Source organism: Oryctolagus cuniculus, chromosome 5, assembly GCF_051225735.1.
Source record: "Oryctolagus cuniculus isolate XC-2025 breed Fujian yellow rabbit chromosome 5, ASM5122573v1, whole genome shotgun sequence".
Lineage (NCBI taxonomy): Eukaryota > Metazoa > Chordata > Mammalia > Lagomorpha > Leporidae > Oryctolagus > Oryctolagus cuniculus.
In genome coordinates this window covers 154,135,001-154,162,515 of record NC_142871.1, presented here as the reverse complement: position 1 = coordinate 154,162,515, position 27,515 = coordinate 154,135,001, and the positions used below count along the sequence as shown (strand labels likewise).

General features: G+C 42.5%; 1 long non-coding RNA gene, 5 other non-coding genes and 1 pseudogene across 6 annotated transcripts in view; 4 read left to right on the top strand and 3 right to left on the bottom strand.

Annotated features, from left to right (window-relative positions):
* Window positions 1–27,515, top strand: part of LOC138849830 (uncharacterized) — a 60,124-nt gene that overhangs the window by 23,585 nt on the left and 9,024 nt on the right. The gene's annotated exons all lie outside the window — the stretch shown is intronic.
* TRNAA-AGC (transfer RNA alanine (anticodon AGC)) lies at window positions 998–1,069 on the top strand. Its single transcript has one exon. It is a non-coding gene; the product is annotated as a tRNA-Ala (tRNA).
* On the bottom strand, window positions 4,584–6,084 carry LOC108177332 (uncharacterized; annotated as a pseudogene).
* On the top strand, window positions 8,327–8,400 carry TRNAT-CGU (transfer RNA threonine (anticodon CGU)). The gene has a single exon. It is a non-coding gene; the product is annotated as a tRNA-Thr (tRNA).
* TRNAA-UGC (transfer RNA alanine (anticodon UGC)) lies at window positions 14,184–14,255 on the bottom strand. The gene has a single exon. It is a non-coding gene; the product is annotated as a tRNA-Ala (tRNA).
* Window positions 20,870–20,941, top strand: TRNAA-UGC (transfer RNA alanine (anticodon UGC)). Its single transcript has one exon. It is a non-coding gene; the product is annotated as a tRNA-Ala (tRNA).
* Window positions 24,953–25,024, bottom strand: TRNAA-AGC (transfer RNA alanine (anticodon AGC)). Its single transcript has one exon. It is a non-coding gene; the product is annotated as a tRNA-Ala (tRNA).

The window sequence follows — 27,515 nt, the reverse complement described above, 5'->3', positions numbered from 1 at the left end:
TTGAAGCTCTCTTAGCAAGGAAAAGGGATAAGAATTGCAGGTGTCATCTTGTGAAGCCATCCTGCTCTCCCTCCGAACTGTCGCTGTCCTGAGTATGTCCCCGCCTCCATCTAGCTGAGATCCTTGGTCCTCCCCTCACTTCTTAGCTTTCCTAACCACCCTTCCAGCTTCACTCACAGGGCATCATATCCCAGAACTTCCCTGAACTATATAGGCAGGAATGGAACTTTCTCAATTTCAAATCCATTTTCAAATTTCACACTCATGTCTGGAGAACAACATTCTCTATAGAAAGTAAAGCACCTTTGAAGTGGAGATGGAGCTTCACACTCAGAAGAGAGGCATTTCTAACGCTGGCTCTTCCATTACAAAGAATCAGAGTGAAGAGCAGCAGGTCCACAGTCTCTGGATTTGAGTTGCAGTCTCTGAATAAAATGCGGATCCGGTGGTTGCAGGATGCAGTTCAATGTCTTTGCTTCCTAAACCTCCCAGGTGCTCAGAGACTGAAAGAAGTTTATTTTTGTATAGAAATCCCTCTATCTGCTTCTTGTTTCTTAAGATGTATCGTGGATTCTGGAGCCCAGGAATAGGGTGCAGAGATGGGGAAAGGAGTTGGGCTCAGGTCACTAGTGATTCAAGGAAGTCATTAGCAAAGCATTTTATCCTTTGTCCCTAATATCTTTCGAAGAAAAAGGGAAAAGTACTCAGAAAGGTAGGACCTGGGAACATGTTGTTTTGTATTTGTGTGTGTGTGTGTGTGTGTGTGTTTTAAATTGAGATTTTCTCAAGCCCGCTCTGGTCTCATCAGTTATCAAATGTCTGCAAGATGCAGAGTAATCTGAGTTCTTTGGTGATAGGTTTCTGCAAGAGAGAGAGGGGGTGGTGAAAATTCTAACAGTTATGGCAGGACAATACAATCTAAAAAATACTGAAGGGGGGTGGTGAGTCTCTGTTATATTTCATGAAAGTAAATTGGAAAGGCTATTTCCTTCATGAGGGGGATGTAGCTCAGTGGTAGAGCGCATGCTTAGCATGCATGAGGTCCTGGGTTCGATCCCCAGCATCTCCACTTTTGCATCTAGTCAGGAAGCACATTATGATCACAGCGCATTTCTGCAGAAGCCAAAAAGTAATCATCTTGTCCTCAGTCACTTACATCATACTCTGTACTTGCAGCCCTTCCACTTTCTAAATTTCATTTTACTCTGTCCTCAGTGTGTACCTAGGGGGACCCGCAAAGTGGAAGCAAGAAGTGTCAAACTATTCCATGAAGAAAAAATAATGGTTATTCATATAAACCCTAAATTAGATTTGCGAATGAATTTGACTTTTTTTTAGTTCTAGTGATGGGGTTTGAGTTGAGGGTGGGACGGCAGGCTGAGCTCCTGTCTCAGGTTTCACATTTTGAGACTCAGTGAGAGAAAAAGTTGGATTTCTTGGGAAGCTGGCCTGAGGCAGTGAAATTATTCGCTAATCTAGTGTCTTCAGACACAACAGTTCTCAGGAATGGAGCACAAAGGGGAAACAGAAGCTTTTCAGTGGCTGCATTTTGCCAGCGAATTCAGAGCATTCACATGGCTGTGTGGACTTGATCCCTTCCGAACAGATCTCTTTTATAATCTCTATAGTTGCCTCATTCATTCTTAAGCAGCTCACTTCTCTTCTCTCTCTCTCTTACATGGAAGAATCCATTTCTGTTCATGAAGCTGGCACTTTATGCCATTCATGTTCCTAAGACTCTGTGGCTCACTCAGTTGTGTGTGTGGTGGAAGGTCTGGCCCCCTTTTGGAATGACAGCATCATCTCAGCTCTAGCCTGTAGCACCCTATCTGTCACATTAGCAAATAAAGGAAGTTCACCAAACTGTTTTCCTGGGGTTTTATTTTAGTTGCTAGAGCACTTATTCAAACCGAAGTGCAGGCTACTGGGAAACCTAATAATGACAGAAAGGAATTTCTGCAAGCCAGAAGACTACTATTAAAAAAAATACACACTGGCTAAACTTACCGGCTGCTTTAAGCAAAAAGACAGAGCACACATCTATCTCTGTGTAGGTGCTTTGGCTGTGGGATACAAGAGCTGGTGAAATTATGCTGGCCAGAACCCCCAAGGAAAACGTAGATAAACAGCCTAATGCTGTACTGCTCAGTTTATGGAAGGCCCTACCTAAGCATGAGCAGTTCACTCTGTTGTCACATATGCCAAAGACCAAGACCACTCTGCTCAGCTGAGTGCACCTCCTATGCCAGGTATCCACTGGGGGAATCTCTCATGCCCTTAGACTAAATGGGGATAAGGTTGCCCCTTTGTGAGGGCCATTGTGGGTGACCAGAGGCCTTGGTGGACACAGTTGAAGGCATTTCTTGTTTATGGCAATCCATCTCAGTTTTGGGAGGAGAGATATTATTACAGAACAACTCACCCCAAACTAATTGGAGGAGTTGCTACAGAACCCCTAAAGCTAGGTCTACTTGCCTGATGTGCAGAAAGCTAATCACTGACAACCGGTGGTGAAAGAGTAGGTATTTATTTGCAAAGCACAGAGCAGGGAGCTGGGCAGCTGTTGTTTAATCCCTGGGCTTCCCAAGAGGTTTGGGGTGAAGGTTCTTTTGGATTGAAGTTGGAGCTGAGGGGTAAATGTTCAGATTGTGTGCGAGTTGCTGGTTGGGCAATTGATGCTTGCAAACTTCCTTTGATTGGTTGGTGACTTAGGGAACTTTTACGATAGCCAGGTATGCTTCCCTTGGTGGTGGTGGTGGTGGTAGGGGTTACAAGCAGGTGGTAGTTATGTTCTGCCCCAGACCTGGAATTTCCCCTAAATAAACCCATCCCACCACCTCCCCACCCCCAGACAATACTGGCCATCAAGGTTTTATAAATCGGAAAAGAAAATGACTTCTTGAATCTGGTGATTAGAACCTTGTAGGGGCTGCACCACTTCCTCAATTCAGTGATGGACAAGGACACTTGGGCTAAGGGATACAGGATGGGCTGTGTCCTGGTGATATCTCGCTTCTACATTAGAAACATTTGTATAGGGGTTCAGTCTCAACACCAGTTATTGAGGATATGGTGGCCACACAATTACAGAAAAACAGCCAGCTGTGGCTGGGCCAGGCCAAAGCCAGAAGCTTCATCCTGGGTGGTAGGCTCAAGCCCTTGGGCCTTCTGCCGCTGCTTTTCCCAGGCCATTAGTAAAGAGTTGAGCTGGATCACAACATGAGCCAGTGCCCATTTGGGATGATGGTGTCACACGCAGTAGGTGGCTTTACCTGTTATGCCACAGTGCTGACCCCAAGCTTGGTACACCTTATTTATTTATTTATTTATTCATTCATTCATTCATTTTAAGATTTATTTATTTATTTGAAAGGCAGAGTTACAGAGAGGCAGAGACGGGCAGGGTGGGGGTGGGTTTCTTACATCTTCTGTTTCACTCCCCAGTTGGCCACAACAGCCAGAGCTTCGCCGATCCAAAGCCAGGAGCCAGGAGCTTCCTCCGCGTCTCTCATGCAGGTGCATGGGCCCAAGCACTTGGGCCATCTTCTGCTTTCCCAGGCCATAGCAGAGAGCTGGATCGGAAGTGGAGCAGCCGGGACTCAAACCGGCACCCATAGGGTGGCAGCTTTACCTGCTTTAAACACTTTAAACAGAAAATTAATCCTAGAGGCAAAATATGAAGTTCTGAGTGGCAAGATGGAAGCAGCCTTTCAGAAGGGAAGTCTGTTCTTTAAACTGTCTGGCAGCTGTTATGGTGGTGAAAGAGTTGTGTTAATATTGGAGGGCAGGATAGTGACCATGGTTCAGTTACAGATAATGAAGACACCAACTCCCTAACTGAAAGGGATAATAATGAATTTGATGAAAGAGGCTTCTATGAAAAATGCCAGAACTGGCTATAAAAGAAGAATGTGTGGGGACATGAGAGGGCTTTTATCCTAGGCTGTGTTAACTAAAATAGTAGACGATTTTTTAAAACCAAAATGTGCTTCCTTGCACACTTGGGTACATATATATGTTGCTGAAATATAAATTCTATAATGAGAACTAATTCTTGGGACCAAATTAGAATAAACTCTAAAACAAAATAAAGATGATGTTTCATTTGAAATATTTTAGTTTGTGTTTGAAAAACACATTATTTATATTTTTGGTACTCCAAATAAGTTATTCACCAATAAAATTGAAAATTAAAAAAAAAAGGTAGACAGAAAAAAGTGACTGAGGGAATTGGTTTGCTCAAATAGAACTTTCTATGCTTAATCCTTAATTTTCCCTTAAAAGTTTTCTTTTAGGATAAATCTGTTATTTGGATTAGTTGCATTATAAAATATGGACAAGTTAAATATTTTTGGCAAAAGTTGCTATTTTAGTTTTTCCCTTGTTTTTTTTTTTTTTCTTACATACTTGACATGAAATGCTGGAAGATTTGCATTTCCTTGTGTCTATATTGTAGGTAAAGACCATTTTCACATCTGTTCTAATTAAGTTATAGTGTCACTACCCATCCATGCATTTTATTTTATCAACTAGCATTTAGGGACTTAATGGCAATGACCATTTCTCTTCCTTTGTTGTTTCCCTCACGGATTAATTAATTCCTCACTGGAATCATCCAAGGAAGAACTGCAGCTCTCAGCCTTCACTTGCTTTACAGAGCTGCCTTGGAAGGTGCTACACCTCCTGCTGTCTCCTTGGATTCTTCTTAACTGGGGCTTTAGATGTCTTCTCCTCCTCTTCCCCCTCCTCTGCACTGCTGGAGCTGTCTGAATCAGAACTGCCATCCCATCAGCCTGGGGAGTCTGGTTGGCAGGCGCAGATGGAGCTGCTTTGGCAGTCACCTTGGACTTGGGGGTGGCTGCAATCTTCCTCCTCCTCCTCACTAGAGATGCTCTCCATCAGCCTCTCTGCTCAGAGGCTTCTGGCCACCACCTGCAGGTTGCCTGAGAGCGGAACTGGTTTAGCGGCAGGCGGCTTGGGAGTGGCACCGGCTGGCTCGGCAGGAGCTCCATGCTCAGAGCTGTCAGTCTGAGCTGTCTGCAGAGCAGCCTTCTTTGCTGGTGCCGGGTCAGGGATTGCTTTAGAGACGATTGCCCTACCTGGAGGTTTCTTCTCTTCCTCAGAGCTTGAATCAGACGCATCACTGCTTCCTCAGGCTGTTTCCTCTCTGCAGCCTTCCGGGGGGCTGGGTTCCTGGGGACTTCCTCCGTGCAGGAGCAGATGGAGGGGTACTGAGCTGTGAGGATCTGGTTCTTTTCTTCATGGGTTTGTTCTGCTCCTTCCTGCCCACTGGAGGAATCCTCGCTGCTGGAACTCTTCTGGGTAGGGGTGGCAGCTGCTTTCACTGGCGCCTTGCCACGGTTTGCTTTTTAGGTAGAGCCTTCCTGGGAATGGCCATAGCCTCTCCTCTCAGTCACCACTGCGGCTGCTGGCTGCTTTGCCAGGGCCACCATTAAGGGCTGCTCCAGCCGCCGCACCTGTCTGGGTGGAGCTTTAGCCTGAGCCTTAGGTGCCACAGGGGTTGTCTTTGGCTGCTGCTTTGGTGCCTCGTCCTCTGGCCTGACCTTCTGGCCATGTTTTTTTTTCTTTTTCTCCTCCCCATCGCTGGATTCTTCGCTGCTGCTGCTCTCCGAGGCTTTGGCTGCAGCCTTTCCAGGATGCTGAGGCAGATCGGCCCGCTTGGCAGGTGCAGCAGCTTTCTTAAGTCGCTTTCTTAGCCTTCTTAGTCGCCGGTCCGTTTGCCTGTAGCTGCCTCTTTGGGGCCTTGGCTGACCTGTTGAGCCAGAAGCTATAGATGTCCAAGAGAGAAGAGGCATTAGCATCCTGTTGTGTAGCACCTGTCGCTTTGGCGAACTTATTGGCCGCCTCCGAGAGCTGGTTATCGCGCAGAAAGCCAAGCAAGAGGGGATACAGGTTGCTGGAACCACACAGAGCCAAGTCGGCATCCGCCATCCTCCAGGCCGTACACGTCACTACCGTTGGCAACATGCCTTGACCTGCACAGAATTCCGATGCCTGGCACCCACCAAGCATTCTGTAATGTTGCTCTCGTTGGACAATACCTGTACTGTATCTCACTGCGTATGATGTCATCCCCTGAAGATTATATGGTACTGTTAGCAGAAACCGGCTGCTCAGGAAAGAATTCAGATGCGCTACAGAAAGTAGCGGTAAGCGAATCAGCAAAGTGTAATGAAGAGGAATGAGAGACGTATTCCTGATGGACCAGGCATGCATCTCAGGAAAGGCCTGAGAGCACGGGCTGCACCCAGATGTAAGGGCCCCCCGATTCTTCTCCCATCCTCCCTCTTCTGGGAAATCAGGGGTGGGTGATTCCTTGATGTGGAGTTCCAGAAATCCTCCCGGAGCCTCATCAGCACGGTGTGATGGGGCCTAGTAGCCTCCCTGGTGCAGGGCAGGGGGATTCCCCTGAGCCGCCCCCAGGGAAGGGCTGAGACCCACATAACAGCGCTGGGGGCCAGGAGCTATTCCTGCAGGTGTCCGTGCTGCTGGACTGCTTTCACCGCTTGCTTCCTCGTTCCATTGTGCAAAATTTCATTTTCTTTAAAAATCCTCATTTTCTTCCCTTTTTCTTCAGCCTCTCTTATACACGCAGGCTAATATCTACCTAGCTACCTTAGCAATGCTGTTCATGACTCAGCTAATCAGAATTCAGAGACAACCTGATTCCTGGTCTATCACAGTTTTGTGAAGCGCTGCTTTCCAAATTGAATGAATATACAGCAAGTGGAATATTAGTGTACTTTTATAGCTGTTCGTTAATGTAGATTAAACTCAAGAGTTTGTATCCTACTTGATGAAAAAGTTAAGTTTATGTTCACTAGGAAAGCTATAGGGATTCAGCTTGGCAGGACCAGTCATTTTGATTGTACCCACATCTTGTCCTCTGGGTAACCCTAAGTCAGTTAGACAGCCTGCTGAGAATCTCTTTCAGGGAACTGACACCTGGGATGTCTCCTATCTGACGCCTGGAATTTTAATATTTCCCGAGGAAGCCCACAGGCTTTCCAGTTTGCCACAGACCAGTCTAACTCAATATATAACCCTTTATCCTCTGGCTTCCTGGAGTAGAAATCCCCTCCTCTTGAGGTGCCCCAGATACTCCATAAATTCCTGACAAATTACACTCTGTGTACTCCTGGGTTTGTCCACCGCTTTCTTCCATCTCACTAGACTTCGGCAGCTTGTTCCTGAGTACTGCTCCCCCCACCCCCAACACACACCTGAAAAAATCTTCGATGTGAATGGGATAGAAGATGACATTGCCCCAACATTTGACTCAAGATAGAAGAAGGACTCTGAAATTCAAATGGGTTACTCTCAGCCTTTGCTTATTCCAACGAAGAATTTTAAAGTCCCCTCTCTTGTTTGGTAAGGAGGCAGTGGGAGATGGCTAGATGTGCAGAGAATGGCACTTACTTCTTGCTGAGTTCACTTGCTCCCTTTCCACGCCTGCCTCTCAGTTCAAGTTTAAGACAGAAAACCAGGACACAATTGTTAGTTTAAGAACAGATTCGTAATTGAGGGAATTTTCGATCCTGTATTTGTTGAGCTTCTGCAAGTGAGGATCTTTGAACAACCAAAGTGAAGAAGGCAGACTGGCCAGGAGGAAGTCCCTTGTCCAGTGATGCCCCCCCCCCCCCCCGAGTGTGAGTTTTTGGTTTCTGTCTAGGGATTTTCCCAAGAACCACAGGAACAGGCATCACTTCCCTCAGGCAGGGAAAGGCTCTTCAAGTTTGACTCACAAAACCGTTAACCAACTGTGACTAAGTCGCCTCCTTGAGTCTCCTACTTTCTCAAACAGAAAAGATCTGACAGCTGTTTGTGGAGTCTGAACATAATGGGAGTTTTTGTTTTTCAGAGTACAAGTGTGCTATCTTCACAGCCTAAAATGCCATTAATGTGAGGAAAGCTCTACCCGAACTGTTTTTCTGGAAAACCCTTTTATTCCACCTTTAGAATATCCAGTCACTTGAGATTCTAAATCCCAACAAGCAGACGGAATGTAACAACTGTTCTGGCTTCTTCTGGAGACGCCCTGCTCCACAGGGAATACCTAGCTCCTCTCCGATCCTGTGCTTCTCTCTGCCTTCGGGTCACACTGACCTTGTGCTAACTGTGTGAGTTCGGGTATGTGTTAGTCTTGGCCTGTAAGGGAGTCTGATTTCCCAGACTTCCTTTCAGAGGTTAGCTTTTGAGCCATCGACTTGAAAAGCGCATGCACAGTAACTCTAATTGGCAACATAGCCCGGCTGTTTAATCAGGAATGATTGGATTAAAAAGGAAGTAGTCCTACACCACAGCTGGCTCTGTGGCTTAGTTGGCTAAAGCGCCTGTCTCGTAAACAGGAGATCCTGGGTTCGAGTCCCAGCAGGGCCTGGTTTACTTTGGGATCTCTGTTTTGCCAATCTCCTGGAGCTTGAATATCTTCATTTCATGTGAAGACTCTTAGGACTGCAAGTACGTTTAGATTGTATGATGAGCTATCATCACACAGTTGCATTTCATCGTGCTTAGGGGTCTAAGAGCAGTCATGAGTCGAGAGTTTCCAAATGAAACTGAAAAGGCTTTAATTCAAGCCGTTAAAAAATTCTGATTTCCCAAAATGCAGTCTTAAACGTCAATGAAAAATGCTTGCAATTTATTGAACTTACTGTCTTATATTTTGTGTATTTTCTCATGTAATTTCAATCTCTAGAAATAGTAAGCATTATCGTAAATATATTACAGATAAAGACATTGGAAATCAGAGAGAAGTGAAGTAACTTGCCCAAATCTCACAACCAATAAGAACAAAATCAAGCCAGGATTTAAAACCAGTGTTTCTCAGTTTAAAGTTTTAAAGTGGTCTTATTTATAAAAGCTAACAGATTCAGTATGGCCTAGAATAATGCTTCCAAAAACTATATGGCATAGATACTCATTAGATTATCTGATGAAAACTTTTATCTATGAACACCAAATAAAGAAAAAATATATACATTTTGCATATTCTCTTAAAGTGTTCCCTGGGCTCCTGAAGCTTTTGGGTGTCCTTAAACCCCTGAAAAAAAAAAAAATCCTTGACTTTTAGAAACAAAGAGTAAATTACAAACTGGTGTTTGCTTTGGGGACTTGGTTGACTTCTTGTACATGACTTTTTGTAAATGATCATGCCCTCTCCTCAGTGAATTTAAATGGGGCTCTTGGGGGCAGACATCTGGCCAGAGGTGGCAGGACTCTGGACCAGCATGCTAATTCCAAAAAGTTACATTTCTGAATGTGAGATCACTCACACGACTTCTGGAAGGAATCTTCCATGGCGCACAGACCCCTCTTACAGCCAGTCTCAAGCAGTCGAAGTTATGCCTTTATCCATGTTAGCTGATAACTATGGAACCCTAGTCATCCCCTCATTCATTTAAAAAGTTATTGTGTGACTATAGTAAGGTGTGGCAAGGTGAGTTGATCGGATCCCCGAGGAAATACGAGTTTAGTCGTGTATGTTGAGTGGGGGTGGGGAGAGAGTAATTATATAAGGATAAACATAAATACAATTTTGTGGCTGTGTTAAGTGTCGCCAAAAGGGGTGACTGGCATTTAGGAGAACATGTGTGAGAGATTCGGCTGAATCAGGGAGCTCAGAGAAGGAGAGACTTCAGGCCCAGGACTGGCTACAGTGGGAAAGTAACTAAAAGCCATGTGGAAATGAACACATACTCACTTCAAAATGTTGCTAGCCAAAAACACAATATTGTGTATGCTGATTTATCTCCTAAGTTCATTATTGTTTTTTTAAATAGATTTACATTTAAAGAAAGAGAGCCTATTACAAGCAACATAACCAGAGGTGCAGGAAATGTAAATGTATGAAATAATCAAAAAGGAATTCGCATTAAGACTTAAGGGGAACCCCCCCCCCCCCACACACACACAAATTAAGAAAGAGCCTATTTCTGCAACCCCAGCAGAGGATTGCTCACAGGACTCCCTTTCAAAATGCGGTAAGAGGAAAACTTCGGCAGAAAAATAAGTGGATGCATCTATTGCCTTTGTGTAATTAAAGATCAACCACACTCTCATCTTCTGTCTCTAGTGCTGAGGAATTCACTGTCACTTTAATAAGCATTTAGGTTGTATTAACTGAGATTTCTCTTTGAGAGTTTTAGCTCCCTAGTCAGTCTCTTTCCAGAAGTTCCTAGTTGCTAAACTAAAAGAAGTTGAAGGTCAAGTCCTGTAAGGTCTTCTGAACTCCAAAGTGGGCTATCTCAGAATCTCTAAATGAGATTTGTAATCCCCTTAAACTCAGCAAGAGCAGAGTGAGCCTCCCTAACATGCCAACTCAGCAAAGGAATATTCTGCACTGGCGCAGGAATTGAAAAGTGAAATGGCTTATGATTCAATCCAGGGTTGTTTTCCTCTCTCTGGGGAGAGAAATATACAAGTTGTTATTGAAAAAAAAAAAAAAGTTGTATACTTAAATGTAGAGAAAAGGCTGGCAATCCAGTGACTGACCATGTACAGGAAGAGAGAGAGTATGAGTGCCTGTATGCGTGTCATGAATGTACAGTGCCCCAGATGGGGACCCTAGCTAAGTGAGCTGACCGTCCTGTTCTACATCTCGTTCTTTTACCATAGATAGTTTTATTTTTACAGAAAAGTTGCAAGAACAGGACACAGATTTTCTATATCTCCTGCCCCTGAACTTTCCAATAGTAACATCCTTCTACCCTTCTCTCTCCCCAAACCATTTGCCATTTGGGAATAACTTGTACCTATGATTACCCTTTACCTGTAAATACGTCAGTGATTATTATGTTACATGACCAGAACATAACAGTTATCAAAATCAGGCTTTATTCATATTTTGGTAATTGGCCCTAAAATGTCATTTTAGATGTAAGAAAATCTTTAATCATGTGTTGAATTCAGTTAACTTTTTCATTTCCTTTCATCTGTAGCCTTTTTCTTGTATGACATTTGCATTTTGAATAGCACAGGCCAGTTGTGTTGTCGAATATGTCTCAGTGTGAGTGAGTCTGCTGTTTCCGTATGATTAGATTCAGGTCACAGGAATACCAGAGAATGGCACTGTGTCCTTCACAGCGCATGGTGGGAAGAGAGGTGTGATGTCAGTATCCTGCTGCTGGGGTATTACCTGTGATCACCTGTTAGGATGGTGTCTGCCAGCTTTCTCCAGAACTGCGTGTTTGTTTTTTCTTTTTAATTAGTTCAAGTGTCTTGTGAAGAAATATTTTGAAATTAGGTAAATATCCTCTTAATCATTCAACTTTGCCTACCTAATTTAGCACTCATTGACAACACTTGCCAGAATCAATCATTAATGTGAAGGTGGCAAATGGTGATTTTCCTAAATCCATCATTCACTCTCTATTTACAGATTGACTTTCTACTATAATAAGATGAACATTTTCTCTCTTCCTGTTCACTTGTCTTATGAACTCAGGGGTTTCTATACTCTGTTATTACCCTTAAATATTTTGATACTTTTTTTTTTTTAAGTCTGAGTGAGCCTGTGCTGAGCTATATATCTCCTCCCTCTCTTATTCCCACTCCTATGTTTAACAGAGATCACTTCTCTGTTAATTTTTAAACGCCTAAGAATGATTGTGTATTGATTACAGAGTTCAACCAGTGGTATTAAGTAGAACAAACAGAGCAACAACAACAACAACAAAAAATACTAAAAGGAATAAAATAGTAAGTTGTTCCTCAACAGTCTAGACAAGGGCTGATCATGTCATTGTCTCCGATAGTGTCCATTTCACCTCAGTGAGTATCATTTTAGATGCTTGTTTAGTTGCCATCGATCAGGGAGAACATATGATATTTGTCCCTTTTGGACTGGCTTATTTCACTCAGCATGATATTTTCCAGCTTCCTCAATTTTGTTGTAAATGCCCGGATTTCATTGTTTTTTACTGCTGTATAGTGTTCCATAGAGTATATATCCCATAGTTTCTTTATCCAGTCATCCGTTGATGGACATTTAGGTTGCTTCCATATCTTAGCTATTGTGAATTGAGCTGCAACAAATATTGAGGTGCAAATGGCTCTTTTTTTCTCCCGTTTAATTCCATTTGGGTAAATTCCAAGGAGTGGGATGGCTGGGTCCTGTGGTAGTGCTATATTCAGGTTTCTGAGGACTCTTCAAACTGTCTTCCACAGTGGCTTTACCAGTTTGCATTCCCACCATCAGTGGATTAGTGTCCCTTTTTCCCCCACATCCTCGCCAGCATCTGTTGTTGGTTGATTTCTGTATGTAAGCCATTCTAACCGGAGTGAAGTGAAGCCTCATTGTGGTTTTGATCTGAATTTCCCTGATGGCTAGGGATCCTGAGCATTTTTTCATGTGTCTGTTGGCCATTTGGATTTCCTCTTTTGAAAAATGTCTGTTAAGGTCTTTTTATTGGGTTGTTTGTTTTGATTCTGTGGTGTTTCTTGATCATTTTATAGATACTAGTTGTTAATCCTTTATCTGTTGTGTAGTTTGAGAATAATGTCTCCCATCCAGTTGGTTGCCTCTTCACTTTCCTGACTGTTTCCTTTGCTGTAATTCTTTTGTTCACTCACTAAGTAACTTTCCCTGCTTCTCTCCCTGGCTTCCTGCCTTCCTTTCACTTGAAACCTAAATCTGTAAGTGATGCTATAATTTATTCCATTGAACTGAAAGCAAGTGTCATTGCCCAGTGGGAGACTTTCAGACAAAATATATTCAATTCTGTGCAATACCTTAAGTCAAAACAAATGGCACTTGTGTCCCACTTTAGATTGAAACATTACATGCACACACCCAGTAATGCACTTCCCTGTGTATCAATGTAACCAACCCAAGTGCCACCTTCATCGAAATTGTTGGTTATATTTTTTAAAAGCTATTTTATTTCTTTTCTAATTGGTTTGCTTTGAAAGTTGATTTATAGGCATTACTTACTTATTTTTCACAAAAATGTTCATCTTTGTAGATGCTGAAACAAACTTTACAATTTATTCCTGGCTTTTCAGTTTGACAAAATATCATATTAAATTTGAGTTATGCAAATGAATTAATATTTTTGTGTAAGTAGCTTTTGGTGTCTTAAGGCTGTCCTTATGCTAAGTTCAAAAACTTTAGTTTTAATCAAAAGATCATCTTCTGTTTGCTAACCTCACAATATCCACTTTTAGCTTCTATAGTCAAAATATTAAATCTCAATTGTTCAGTCATAAAGCAAAATAGATTAATACTTGCTTAGGCGAGAGAGAAATGCAAATAGAAGTATAGGGTTTCACAAAAAAACAACAACAACAACAACACAGCGTTACTATAGGATTTAGGCAGGAGTGGAATTTAATTTAACTTTAGTTTACTTTAACTTAAGCAAGGCAGTGTTTTGACAGAATTGAACCAAGGGCCCAGATAATCTAGGGAATAAAGGCGGATCTTATGCCACATCCAGCAACGTCTTACTGTATGTTTCCAAGAGCAAGTTTTCTCAGTGAATTCTTTTAGAGAACACCATTTCTAGCCCATGTTAATTGATAAAGGCAGCTTTTTTCTAGTTGACAAAAAGAACTAAGTGGTGGATAATAAAAAGCATTCTCATACCCCATCTTCATAAACATTTCTCACCACTCTCTTCTTTCAGCTGAACACTGTTCTTTGGTTTCTCTCAGTTTACTTTCATAGCTCTAGGAAGCTAACTAATTAAAAATTAGTCATCCTGACACCACTTATGCCAGCAATGTACTTTGTATTCAAAAGTTAACTTCAATTATGCTGTCCTCTAAAGTAGAAGGAATGAAAAATTCTTTATTTAAGCCTAGGAATGCAGAAGCTCTTGTGACAAAGATCCTAGATTTGTGGGGGAGGGCAGGAGTGGAAACAACCTTCTGTCTTACCCACCCACTTTCTACCTCTTCCAAAAAACAAAGAAAAAAAAAATGGAGAAGAAGCGGTTATTACCGCATGAGTGATCTTTATTACAGCATGAGTGATCTTGGCAGTGAAAGCAAGCTAAATGTTTTTGCAGAGCATTTGTCTCTCAAGCTAGGGTAAATGAAGTCTGATTTGATTTAGAACTTGAAGTTTAATTGCTTAGAAATATAAAAGCCAAGAATCTCTGTTTATCAAGATTGAGGCATTGAAAAACTTGTGAGGTAGCTATTTAAGAATAAGAAGCTGGAGATGCCGGGGATCGAACCCGAGACCTCATACATGCAAAGCATGCGCTCTACCACTGAGCTACATCCCCAATGTGCTGCTATGTAGCAAGTGCATGCACACTTCCCTTTATTGATAGTTGGTCAATTTTTTTTCTAAAATATGTTTTTTTTCTTTTTTTTAAGAGTTCACTGATCAAGAATTGTGTGAGTGAATTTTATAGGCATTGAAAGTCAGAAAGCTATACATAAATTAGAGTCAATAAGACTAAATTCATCTGAAACTGACCAGCTTAGAACAAGCGGCTGTAAAATTGGCTTTTATCAGAGCAGGACCATGCATACAAGTCATTTGGATCAAGAGCCATGTGGGAAAGCTAGCATCAGAAAAAATGAAAACCGTTGATGCTTATAACAAACCACTGGGAAATGTCCTGTAGTATAGCACAGTCTAACTGTAAATAGGTGCCAAGCCAGCAAGGTAAAGATCCCGGACAGGTGCATCTTTCAAGGTGGACACAGTGTTAGATCCTAGACTTCGGATTATCCACAGTGACCATGTGCCTAACAGCCTGGTCTATGCAGGAAAACTTGACTCAGTCGATTGAGTCAACCTGTGTCTTGTGTAATAAAAACTGAGCAAGATACCGAAGAATCAAATATAAAGCCTGGTTATAACACTTTAGAAATGGGCTGTAGTGTAAGGCACTGGGTCTCAAAGTATGGTCTTGAGATCAGCAACACCAGATTTTTTGCTAAAAATACAAATTCTCCTAACCATTCTGATCCCTGGGGTCAGGAACCCTGTGTTTTAAGAATCCCTGGAGACAATGTTGATATGTGCTAAGTTTAACCAACTGTGAAAGGTATTGCTAACTTTGACATAAATGTATCATTATCTACCAACACAGTACTAAGGGGTCTCTGGAACTTAAAGTAAACTGATATATTTGTTTTAAATGTTATAGCTATAGGGCCAGCGTGTAGATGCCATTTGGGGAGTGAACCAACAGAAGGAAGACCTTTCTCTCTGTCTCTCTCACTGTCTATAACTCTAATAAAAAAATGTTATAGCTATATATTAGAGGTAAAGTGTTTCTATATATGATGAAAATAGTATACCAATATATCTAAATATTAATTTTAAAAAGTAATAAACTATGCATTAGGCAAAGTAAAAATAGCAGCAGATATTTCTCTGGGTATCTGAGAAGCCCTTGAACAATAAAGAATGTATCCTCTAGTCATGTCAAGAGAAGAAAAGATTAGTCAACAGTCTGAACTTCAGCTTTGAGTTATACATGTAAGGGGCTGGGGAGTTGCCACTCTGTCTGAAAGACAAGTAAAAATCTGAAGGGACTGGAAGATCAACAACTCTCCTTAGATCTGTGAAAGAAGAGAGGTCCTATGCCAAACTACTGTCCTAGATCTGGAGAGACAGACAGGTAGACACAGAGCATCCCAACACACCTGAACAGAAACCTCAGTGGAAACCATTGCACGGTAAAACCTGCCCTGTGGTTGGTGGAATGCTAGGTGTAGACAAGTCTCCAGGAAAACCTAGTTTTTATTGTGAGTGGTCCCCACACTTTTGTGAGTTTTTTCTCTAAGAGCTTGCAAGGTTCTCATAGCAAATATCAGAGAAAAATTCCCTTGTGCTTTTGGCAGGTGGAGGGAAAAGGAAGGATGTTGAATACATGGGCATACTCTGTTCTTCAAAATACTGCCCTCCAGAGAAACTTGTTAACCAGTCTAACTTCCTGGGCTTTTATCTGATCCTTACTGACCTGTTGAAGGGAAATACCCAACTCCAGCTTACTCTGGTTTCTTTCTTCCCAAGGAGGAAGAAAAAAAAAATCTGAGAAACACTTAACTTGATTCACAACCCAGAGGCATAGGCAGAAGTTCCCTGAAAGTTGGAGCCCTAATCATAGAACTGCAGAACACCTTCCCTCCTCCTTCACATTATCGTGTTACTAGAGACCGGTTTATTCCAGTTCCTTAACCCAGTACATCATGTTAGACTGTCGGGAAAACATTATAAGGCACAACAAAGGCAAAGAACAACAACAAACGCTTGTTCTAAAGAGCAAGTATTAGAACCAGATATGGCAGACGCTAGAATTATCAGAGAATGTAAAACAACTAAGATAAATATCCTAAGAGATTGTATGGAAAAGGTGTAGACAGGGTGCAAAAACAGATGGGCAGTCTAAGCAGAGAGCTAGAAATCCTGAGAAAGAACCAAAAAGAAATGTTAAACATCAAAAAACTGTAATAGAAACAAAGAATGCTATTGATGGGCTTATTAATAGACTGGACACAGGAAAGAAACCTTGCAAACTGGAAAACAAACAGAGATTGAAAAACCAAAAAAAAAAAAAAAAAAAAAAAAACAAAAACCTGGAACAGATAACAAGTAAGTGCATGAAAAAAAATGTGCTCCATATCATATGTCATCAGGGAAATGCAAATTAGAACAGCAGTGATAACACTATACGCCTATCAGGATGATCCAAATCCAGAATGCAGGCGACACCAAATGCTTCTGAAGCTGTAGAGCAACAGGAACTCTCAGTCGTTGCTAATGGAAATGCAAAACAGTATAGACACTTTGGAAGACAATTTCTTACAAAACTAAACATAGTCTTCCCATATGATCTAGTCATTGTGCTCTTCAATATTTACTTAAATGAGTTGAAAAATTAAGTCCACGCAAAAACCTTCTTTCACAATTGCCAAAACTTGGAAGCAACTGCTGTAGTGTCCTTCAGTAGGTAAAGAAATAAACATTCGGACAACGGAATATTACTCAGTGCTGAAACAATGATCAGTTTGAACTGCTCTGCATGGTGCACAGCTGGACATATCAAGGTCGAACTCAAGACCACACGTATGTGAACCACAGGCTCTATTCCCAGGCCATCTAGAAGAGAGAAAAGGGGATGGAAGGAGGTGGGGGAGGAGGGAAATGAAAAAATATTTATTCTCCAATCTTTGGCTAACGTGTCTTTCAAAACATTAACTGAGAGGATTAAGCTTGCTTAATTCCGGGGACACTTTTCTTTGACTAAGATCAGTGTAGTTTCACAAATACACACGATGTGTCTACCAACCATAGCTGCTGGTTTTGTTTTTTTTTTCCCTTGAAGATATTTGAAAGGCAGAGTTGGTGGGGGAAGGGATGGGGGAGGAAGAGAGCAACATCTTCCATCTGTTGGTTCACTCCCAAATGACCACAATGACCTCATTTGAGTCTCCTACGTGGATGCAGGGGCCCAAGCAGTTGGGTCATCCTCTGCTGCTTTCTCAGGTACATTAACAAGGAACTGAATTGGAAGTGGAGCTGCCAAGACTTGAACTGGCACCCATATGGTATGCCTGCCAGGACTCAAATCCAAGCCCACATCTATATGGGATACTGGTGCTACAGCCGGTGACTTAGGTACCCACAACACCACAATGCTGGCTGCCACAGGCAGTCGTCTACGACTGTCTTCTTTCACCTCCAGGGCTATGGACTGCCTAAACAGGACTTCACTCAACCACCCAAGATCTAACAGTCAGGCAAAAAGGACCCGTTCTCTCTCAGTAAGTTCATGACCTACCTCCCATACAAGAAATTCCTTGTTCATGGGGCTTCATTGGTTCCCATCACAAATGGGATTCAAAGGTTAAAAAGTTAGCACCTTCTGGCAGGGACAGTGTAGTGAGCAGTCTGAACATCCAAAGGCATTTAGACCTGGCAGAGCTTAATCTCCTTGGCAGGTGTGGGGTAGGAAGAGAGTCTGCTAAGAATTTGGGAAAGTCGACTGGGGGGCCGGATGTTGCAGTCTCACTTGCTATTTAAATTCATCAGAATAATCCCTTCCACACCGAAAATGGCCAGGCATCACCAGTGATGGGTTAGGAAAGAGCTACCTTGTGCCCATTCATTCCATGTAGCCCCAGCAGGCTTCCCCTGGGGGTGGCAGTGACATTTGGCAAAGCCTCAGCCACACTCTTGGTGGTGCCTTCCGGTCTGTTCTCTCACTGGAACCCATGGACCCCTTTTCTATTGAGTGTCGGAGTGAGGCCTTCAAGTTCACTGATGTTGACATCTAAGAAGATGCTCTGCTGTTCTTTGACTCTGTCCTTTGTTCCTGGTTAATGAAAGTGTTCTTGGCTTTGTTCTTCCTTGTGCTCAAATTGTACCTCTGGCAGTATTATAGAATATCCATGGCCACCTCCCTTAATCATGACCTCAGTTAGAAATTCAGTAATGTAGAATCCAGTCCTGTGCCATTATTCCTGGCTGCAATATCCACACTCTGGGGCCTGCCTGGAACACCTCCCAAGATACAATGCCTTTTACCTACAGCATCGTGAATATATGATCTCGCAGCTGGAATCACTGGGCCTAGTGCCTCCCAGTGGATCTTAGAGGATTTGAAGTATGCTTCCCGCATTAACAGGTGCAACAGAGCGCCCGGCCTTGTCATCTTCCTCACTACATGTTTTGGTGGGGTGTGGGTTGGCTTTTGCCTTCATCGGATGTGGCCGTCCGGGCACCAGCCTCCTCACCCAGAATCCAACCATCATTATGATTCAAATCTCACTGCACAGTGTGTGCTGGTGAGCCCACTGTCCCCGGGCCCTGGCAAGGTCTGGGAAGGTGCAGATAGGAGGCAATCGCTTCCTTATCGCCGGCCTCTATCTGCCAAGTGGTGCTCCTCCAACGTGAAATCAAACCAAACTTCTGCATCGGTGTCGGCGATTAATACAGCAACCTGAGTTGGAGAGGAGCGAGACCCAGCAGGTCTTCTTGGAGACAGCCTGTGACTTGAGAGGATGAAGCAGGTCAGGAGTCTCGCCTGCAGTTGATCTGGGATCCAAGGAGTCGCACGAACTTGACAGAGAAGCAAAGGGGAACTTTCAGCACCACTGCGAACGCACACCAGAAGGGCGACCTCTGCCCTGGGCTCCGGGAAAAACCCGCCGCTTGGGCCCAGGAAGCGATGTCTTGCGCTCACACGCCAGCCCGGGTCTATCTCCTTGGGATCAACCCTCGCCACACCTCCAGCCGATAACTACCCCCTACAGGCGCCAAGCACCGTCGAGCACGTGTCCCTGTGCGTTTCTCTTTCTCTCTCTCTTTCTCTCTTCCTCTCTCTCTCTTTCTCTCTCTCTTCCTGTCTTTCTCTCTCTCTCTCTCTTCCTCTCTCTCTCTCTCTTTCTCTCTCTCTCTCTTTCTCTCTCTGTCTCTTTCTTTCTTTCATGTTCCTCTCTCGGTTGCAAAAGTTTCGCATGAACTTTTATCTTTTTTTCACTATTGCCCTTCTACTCTGCATTTCTACGGCACCACTGGGGCCAGATGGATTCTGGGAAGGGGCAGGGCCCTCTATCGCTGCCCTTGGCCATGTTGGGGACGGCTTCAAGCGCTCCAGAGGTTCTGCCAACTGGCGGTCCCGAGAAGCTGCCTCCGCAGGGAGATAAACCCAGTGAACCCAAGCAGTCTGCACAAAGGAGGAAAAGGCGGATGGAAGGTGAGAGTCTCCCTGAGACTGAGAGGCGAGGGTGGGGGGAGACACAGGCGAGCACCCGAAGGGAATCCTAAGGCACAGAGCAACCTTGGCTTAAGAGTGCAATCAGAAGGCTGAAATTAACCCCCTCCCTCCAAAAGCAGGGAGCAAGGGCCATGTTTTTGTCGCTGATGGGTAGAAGGCCAGGTGGTGACACCTGGGCCTGTGACAGTTTCGGAGAATACTCCAGGATCCCCTGCAGCCAGCACAGGGACGCTGCACAGGGATACTCATGTCCCCAGCTCCAGCCTCAGTGGTGGAACATGGGTGGCCCTGGCCAGTCTTGTTGCCTCACAATTATCTCACAAACCTTGCCCGTCCATGTCCACAAAAGAGTGTCAGTGTCACCGGGAGGCCAGAAAACTCTGACCCTCCAGCAAATTGGAGCTCAATTTTCAGTAGATCTCCATCGAGTGAAATTTTTGTAAAACCAACTGAGGCATTTGCCTGCAGTTTCTGCTGCACTATACTTGTTGGCCATCGAGACCACGATCAGGAACCTGAAGATATTGCTGCTGGGTGTTTATCCTGGGTTTTCACTCTTCTCTGGCACTCGGAACACAACTCCACTCTGGTCCTGGAGCATAACTGTTGGCCTTTAGTCACTTGGCCATCTTGATTTTCAAGACCCCAGGAATCATCACTTTCTGATCAACAAAGTGGTATAGTTCTGTCTAGCACTGTAGTTACATGTGCTGTCTTCACCCCAGCACTGTATTACAAGGGTCTGTTTATATATTTTTGAATCATTTCCCTCCCCACACATCATTGCAAGGTTCTTTACTATATGTATACCGAATGGAGCACACCTGTGATTTTTGGCTCAAAGCCATGTGCCAGGTGCTATGCCAGGGACTTGGGATAAAATGATGAGTAAAATGTTACAACCCCTACCCTGGAAACTATCTTACTACAGGAGGACAAGAACTCAAATAGCGCAAGTTTGCATTTGTAAAGCATGCTGAATGATGTTGAAGGAAATGACAAGGAACTTCTGGATGGTATTACTCACTGATAATTTGTTAAACAAATCTGATTATGTTTCTATGAGTCTAGACTGAAAAAGCTGGTAGGATTGTCTATCTCTACACCAGTTTAGGGACAGCTATTGGACAAGAATAAAAGGGGAAAATATTTCTCTGTGTGGGGATGTAGCTCAGTGGTAGAGCACATGCTTTGCATGCATGGGGTCCCGGGTTCAATTCCTGGCATCTCCACAAATGAAGGACCTGTAGTATTTACTCCTCATTGCTTTAAGATTGTCAGTGAATACTTTATTAGTATTTTTCTTCAAACGCCTAAATTTTAAAATACTAGGTGCATGAATTTAATTACATATTTGGAACACCTAAAGAATTTGGCAATGCAAACATTTCCAGTTAATGGAAGTTATACATCTACATCAAAATAATGTAACTATGCTTAGAACACCTTTAAATCTTACCATCCATTAACAAAGTCAGGTTTACCTTGTTATGAGTAAAAGTAGATGATTTGTGATCAGAGATCCAATTCTCTGGAACATAGCTGAAAATAATTCTGCCCTCTTTTCTTAACTATTTGGATCATTACCTCTGAAGAGTTAGACTGTGAACTTTATATTAGGAACAATCTGAACTACTTATCTAAGATACATTTTGTTGCTACTGTTACCCTAATCTTTTCTACAATATGTCATCCTTTTTGATCATCACATATACTACCTATTGTAAGCCAATTTTTCAGCAGCTTGTTGAATGAGGTCTGGTCTGATTTAATGCAATCTGAGGTCACTTGAGTGACCTAAAGGATAGCTTTTTCTTCTCATCAAGATGGGAATTATTGACACAGTCTGGAATAAAGAGCCATGTAAATCACATTAAATTTTTTCTGACCAAAGACTGGTGTGAGAACTGAAGTAATTGCAAGGATATAATAAGCGGCAGAGTTTATGCTTTACACACCTGGGATTCCCAGTTCTAAGTATCTCTACTTAATGTCTTCCTAGAAAGGGGTAAAATGTAGCAAAACCTCTGCCTGCTCACATTGTTGGTTTATTCATGGCTTATTTCAGTCATCTTTTTAACAGATTCAGTTATTTGAAGAAAGAGAAAGAGAGAGAGAGAGAGAGAGAGAGAGAGAGAGAGAGAAACATTCTCCCCAAATGGTTACAATAACTGGGGCTGGTCCAGCCTGAAACCAGGAGCCAAGAACTACATCCAAGTCTTTCATGTGGGAGGCAGGAACCCAGGACTTGGGCCATCATCTGCTGCCTCCTAGGTGCACTAACAGGAATCAGAATTGGAAGTGGAGGAGGGATTCTATCCCAGGCACTGCTCTATGGTACGTGGGTGCCCAAGCAGCACCACAATGCTGGCCCCTTTCATTTCTCTTGTCATGTCACTATGTGTCTTTACTTTCCACTTTCCTTCCCACTTCCTGGTAGAGCTACTTTACAAGAAGTTCTATAAAGATGCCATTTTGGTAGCAGCAATTGGAAGGGTCAGTATTACCTGTAGAGGGAACATGGTTCAACAGGGGAGGGAAGAGCTCTGCTATAAGAATCCAGATTTGAATCCCAGCATCTCTTCTTCCTACTTGCCTCTTTAAAGGATGAGACATTGCCTGAATTCTGTACAGGAAAGAAGGCTTTGGGTCTTCTCCCTTTAGCAATTTAAAACACCAGGGTGATTTTCAAAGTTTGTGGAAAAATTGAATTAAAAGATAAGCTTATTTTAAAAAATTGAAATTCATATACAACTTTTTCATAATATACATTTCCCATGAACTTTTTGATGACTTCTCATGGATTAGAATGGCAGAAATACAGACAGCTAATACAGACATGCATGCCTATTTATTTGTTTATGGATGGATCATTCCCTGTCCTAGCTAGCTCAGTAGGTTACGTGTTGATCCTGATAGGCTTTCAATACATGAATGAATCTTTTTGAGTGGTGAATTTATCCTTTTGCATAAGTCCAGAGTGTCTTTTTATAAATGTGTCTGTCTAACATCACAGAGTGAATGCTTTCTCCCTTTTGGATCTGGAAAAGAAATTTCTGTATTTCCAATTATTGTGTCTATTATTTTCAATGTGTCACACTTTTTCTGGTATGCCACCTACTGACCTAAGGGATAAGAACTTGACAAATTGAAGAACGATCATTTATTGGCCATATATGTCCATTATTGTTCTGTTCTGCAAAATGTAAACACGGAGCATTTCTAAGTAGCTTAACTGTAAACTAAGCCAGTACCGCTTTTCTTGATTTTAGTTAGAAAAGGAAATTCAGATGCTTAAATAAAGCCAATTGCTTCTGATGCTAAACCTCTTGCAGCATTAACTCTTTGGTGGTAAAAGGACAATATAGGGAAGAAAAATGCTTGGGTATGTATCCTACTTGGACATTCGTCTTAACATAACCTATGATCTCTCTCACAGGGAAGCTCTTTAAACTCCCCTTTTTCTCTGTTTCCTTTTACAACTAACTGCTTTTAAATAATACAAAGGTACTTCAAAAAGTTCATGGTAAATGTAATAAAACATTACATATTTTTCATTAACTTTTTGGAGACCTTTTTGTGAAAGCTGTCATAATCAAAATGGAATCACTCATGTCAGACCCTAATAAAATGGACTTGGAAGGTCATGAAGGGAAGCTCCTGTGTGTATTTACTTGATAACAAGAACCATTGAAAGATCTTGCAAAAACCACAACCTTGCAGTTAAGGCCACTTTTTTGAGGACATCTTCTTACAGCTAATCCTAATCCTAACCAAAAGGCTCATGAAAAATGACAAATAAAAAAAAAAACTATGCATAGGTCTCAAATGCTTTTGTGCTGCACTAAAATAAACTATGGAAAATATTCTATTTTCTGAAAACTTTCTGAAGTATACTCATGTTGTTTATCATAGAATACATTTCATGTGGAAGAGGAAAAATACATACTTGATTCAATGCCTTCTTTTTTTTATAGAAAGCTTTTATTTAGTAAATGTAAATTTCATAGGTACAACTTCAGGAATATAGCAGTTCTTCCCACCATACCTGCCCTTCCACACCACTTATGACCCACCTCCTGGTCCCTCTCCCATCCCATTCTTCATTAAGATTCATTTTTCATTATCTTTATATGCAATTCAATTCCTTCATTTGTCAGCTTTCAAAATAAGGGATTGATAATCAAAAACCTTCAAAGGTTGGATATCAGAAGGCTAATGTGAGTGTGTGTCTGTGTGTTTGTTTGTGTTAATTTTACAACCAGACTCTTTACAAAATTCTTTATTTGTAGTAACATTTCTATTTTTAGAGATGGTCTCTAGATATATAATCCTTCATATTTAATCCTCTAGTTACTTTAATTATCTTTAATTTGTCTGGTTCAGTCCTCAAATGCCCACAAAGAACCGGGGCTGAAGCCAGGCTGAACGCTGTACGTGAATCTGGATCTCCCATGTGGGTGGCGCAGACCCAACTACTTGAGGCATCGCTGCTTCCTCCCAGAGTGCACATTATGAGAAACCCTGAATCCAGAGTGGGGCCAGGACTCAAACCCAGGCCATCTGGTAAGGGATGAGGGTGTCACAGCAGTCTTAACCACTGTGCCAAACACCTGCCTTTTAATTATTTTTTAATGTTGAAATTCTTTGGTTAATACCTCCATTACAATATTAAGTAGTACTGAAGATAATGGATATCCCTGTGTTGTTATGAAAAAAAAAAATTAAAATTTGACCACAAAATATCTTAAAGAGGCTTAAATAGGTGGTATAGGTCATAAGCCCAATTAACAATGTATATTACAGTCTTTTCCCTCTCATGTATTTAATTAATATTTTAGACTAGCTCTGACTTAGGCAAACTGGCTCAAGAAAATGTAATGTGGGGAGAGGGAAACTCAGAAGAATCACTTTTCCCTGTGATCTTTACTCCCAGAACTCTTCAGGATTCAAAAAAGATTAAAAAGTGTAAGGGTCTGTCCTTTCAACCTTTTTCTATTTCTCAATAATAACGCAGTATGGAATCCCAAGAAGCTGAGCAGAAGTTTGCAGAGTGGTTCTTTACATAGGATCTAGGAAGGTCCTGGGATGTGAGAGTTGCCAGAAGTCACAAAGGAAGTATAGGCAGAGCCAAGGCTGACTCAAAGGATCAAGTTCAGCGTGAGAAATCAAGGTGTGAACGGGTATTCACACAAACGCGGACAGAACGTACCCTGTTCACAAGTTCGTGCTCCCAAAACTGATGGAGGAGCTGGGGATCGAACCCAGGACCTCGTGCATGCTAAGCACGCGCTCTACCACTGAGCTACACCCCCGACCGCGGAAAGTCTCACGTTGGACTCCTTTCATGATTTATAATCCTTGTTTCTCTGCCTCTTAAAATCCCAGGAGAAACCTTCCCACAGCTGAGCTGGATCCTGCAGAAGGAGAAAGTGTGTTGCCTTTCGCTCTCCGCGGCTTCTTTCCAACTGATGATACCAGGAGAGCAAAGCAGGGGGTAGCGTAGCCCCGAGTGAGGGCCGAGAGGGGAGCTGGGAGTAGCCCAAGGAGGTCCCAGCTTGCAGCCCACCCGTCCCCACGCCCAGTGCCGCCTCCAGGGGAACAGAGAGCATCCAAAAGCCAAGAACAAAGTTTACCTCCTGCAAAACCCTGCTGGTCCCCAGCTGACCGGAGGTTGTGGGGTTGCAGTGGAACAGGGCTGTTATTTGAAAAAAGAGGCGATCAGGTAAGGCTAGTGTGGCCTTAGTGGGCTACGAATCCGTGGGACACTGTGGGAAGATGAGGCAGCACTGGCTCCTCGGATGATTTCCATAGTTTGAAGAGCTGGCCTGGTCGGGCTGGACCCATATTCATGGCCGCTGACTTCACAGGCATCCCTTTTATTTGGATACAATTTCAAGCTCCACAAGAAGTTGAAAAAGAGCAAATAGTACCAAAATATCCAACTATCCTTTGCTCAGATTATTTTACTGTGTTTGCTTTAACATTTGCTTGCTTCCTCAGAGGATCAAAAGTTGCATAGAGCATGGCCAGTTGTTTAAATGCTGCATAACCCAGCGCTATTAACGCATTTCAGTTCCTCTTTCACTGTGGCCTGGCTGAGGTTTTCTCGTGATTAGACTCAAGTTCTGCTTTTCCCACTGGAATACTACATTAGGTAATATTGAAGTATTGTATCTGGAGACGGGTGTGTCCATCTGCCCAGCGTTGGTGAAGTTAAGTTTGATCACCTGGTTTGTAGGGAGACGATGGAAGACTGCAAATATCCTACTCCTTTTCAAAAACTCCCCCAAGAGGTCATGTCACTCTGGGAACCCATCTTGATGGTGATGGCTGCGGGATGATCTCCCAGCTCCAGCCCTCCTCCCAGGTTTGCTCAGTGCTTGGCTCGCTGCCCTAAGCGAGTTTGTGCTTCTGTCCCATTTCCTTCTTCACTTGCCAGTGTATTTGTATGGAGTCTACTTTTGTCAATGATTTATCATTGATCACTACACTCATTTATTTATTTGATGCTCAAACAGTCCCAGAGTTGACCTGTGAGAGTCCCTTCACGCTGACGTCTAAAATACCCCCAAGATTTTGGGAGTATTTCTTCATTTGCTCCAGACACTCTCTTGCTCCCACTCTCCTAGGCTGAGTATGTTGCTCTGTCCAGTAAATCAACAACCAGCACCAAGATTGTCTAGGATTCACCTCCAGAAGGTAGAGTATTTCTAATTGACGTCATGATTAATCTTTTTTATAGAAAGCTTTTTATTTAATAAATATAAATTTCATAGGTACAACATTTTGATTATAGCAGTTCTTCCTCCTCATACCTGCCCTCCCACCCCCAAATTGTCACACCTCCTACTCCCTCTCCCATCTCATCCTTCATTAAGATTCATTTTTAATTATCTTTATATACAGAAGATCAACTCTATACTAAATAAAGATTTCAACAGTTTGTACCCACACAGACACACAAAGTATAAAGTACTGTTTGAAGACTAGTTTTACCATCAGTTCTCATAGTACAACACATTAAGGACAGAGGTCCTACATGGGGAGCAAGTGCACAGTGACTTCTGTTGTTGATTTAACAATTGACACTCTTATTTACGACGTCAGTAATCACCCGAGGCTCTTGTGAGCTGCCAAGGCTATGGAAGCCTCTTGAGTCCACAAACTCCTACATTATTTAGACAAGGCCGTAATCAAAGTGGAAGTTCTCTCCTTCCTTCAGAGAAAGTTACCTCCTTCTTTGATGGCTCCTTTTTTCCACCGGGATTTCATTCACAGAGATCTTTCATGTAGGCCATTTTTTGCCACAGTGTCTTGGTTTTCCATGCCTGAAATACTCTCAAGGGCTTTTTAGCCGGATCTGAATGCCTTAAGGGTTGATTCTGAGGCCAGAATGTTATTTAGGGCGTTTGTCATTCTATGAGTCTGCTGTGTATCCTGCTTCCCATGTGAGATCATTCTCTCCTTTTTAATCCTATCTATTATTATTAGCAGACACTTGGTCTTATTTATGTGATTCCTTTGACATTTATTCCTATTTTTATGATCAGTTATGTACTTAAACTGATCACTTTAACTAGTAAGATGGCATTGGTACCTGCCAACTTAATGGAATTTGGAGTTCCATGGCAAGTTTTTAGCTTTGCCTTTAGGGGTAATTCTGGATTAATCTTGAAATAATAGAAAGAGAAGCTCAATATTGTTGCTTGTGCCAAAATACACTCTTCAGTGGCTATATGATACAACAGGATGCACTATCAGGATTCAGTGAGAATCTTTTTACTCAGGTGAATTAAATGAGTC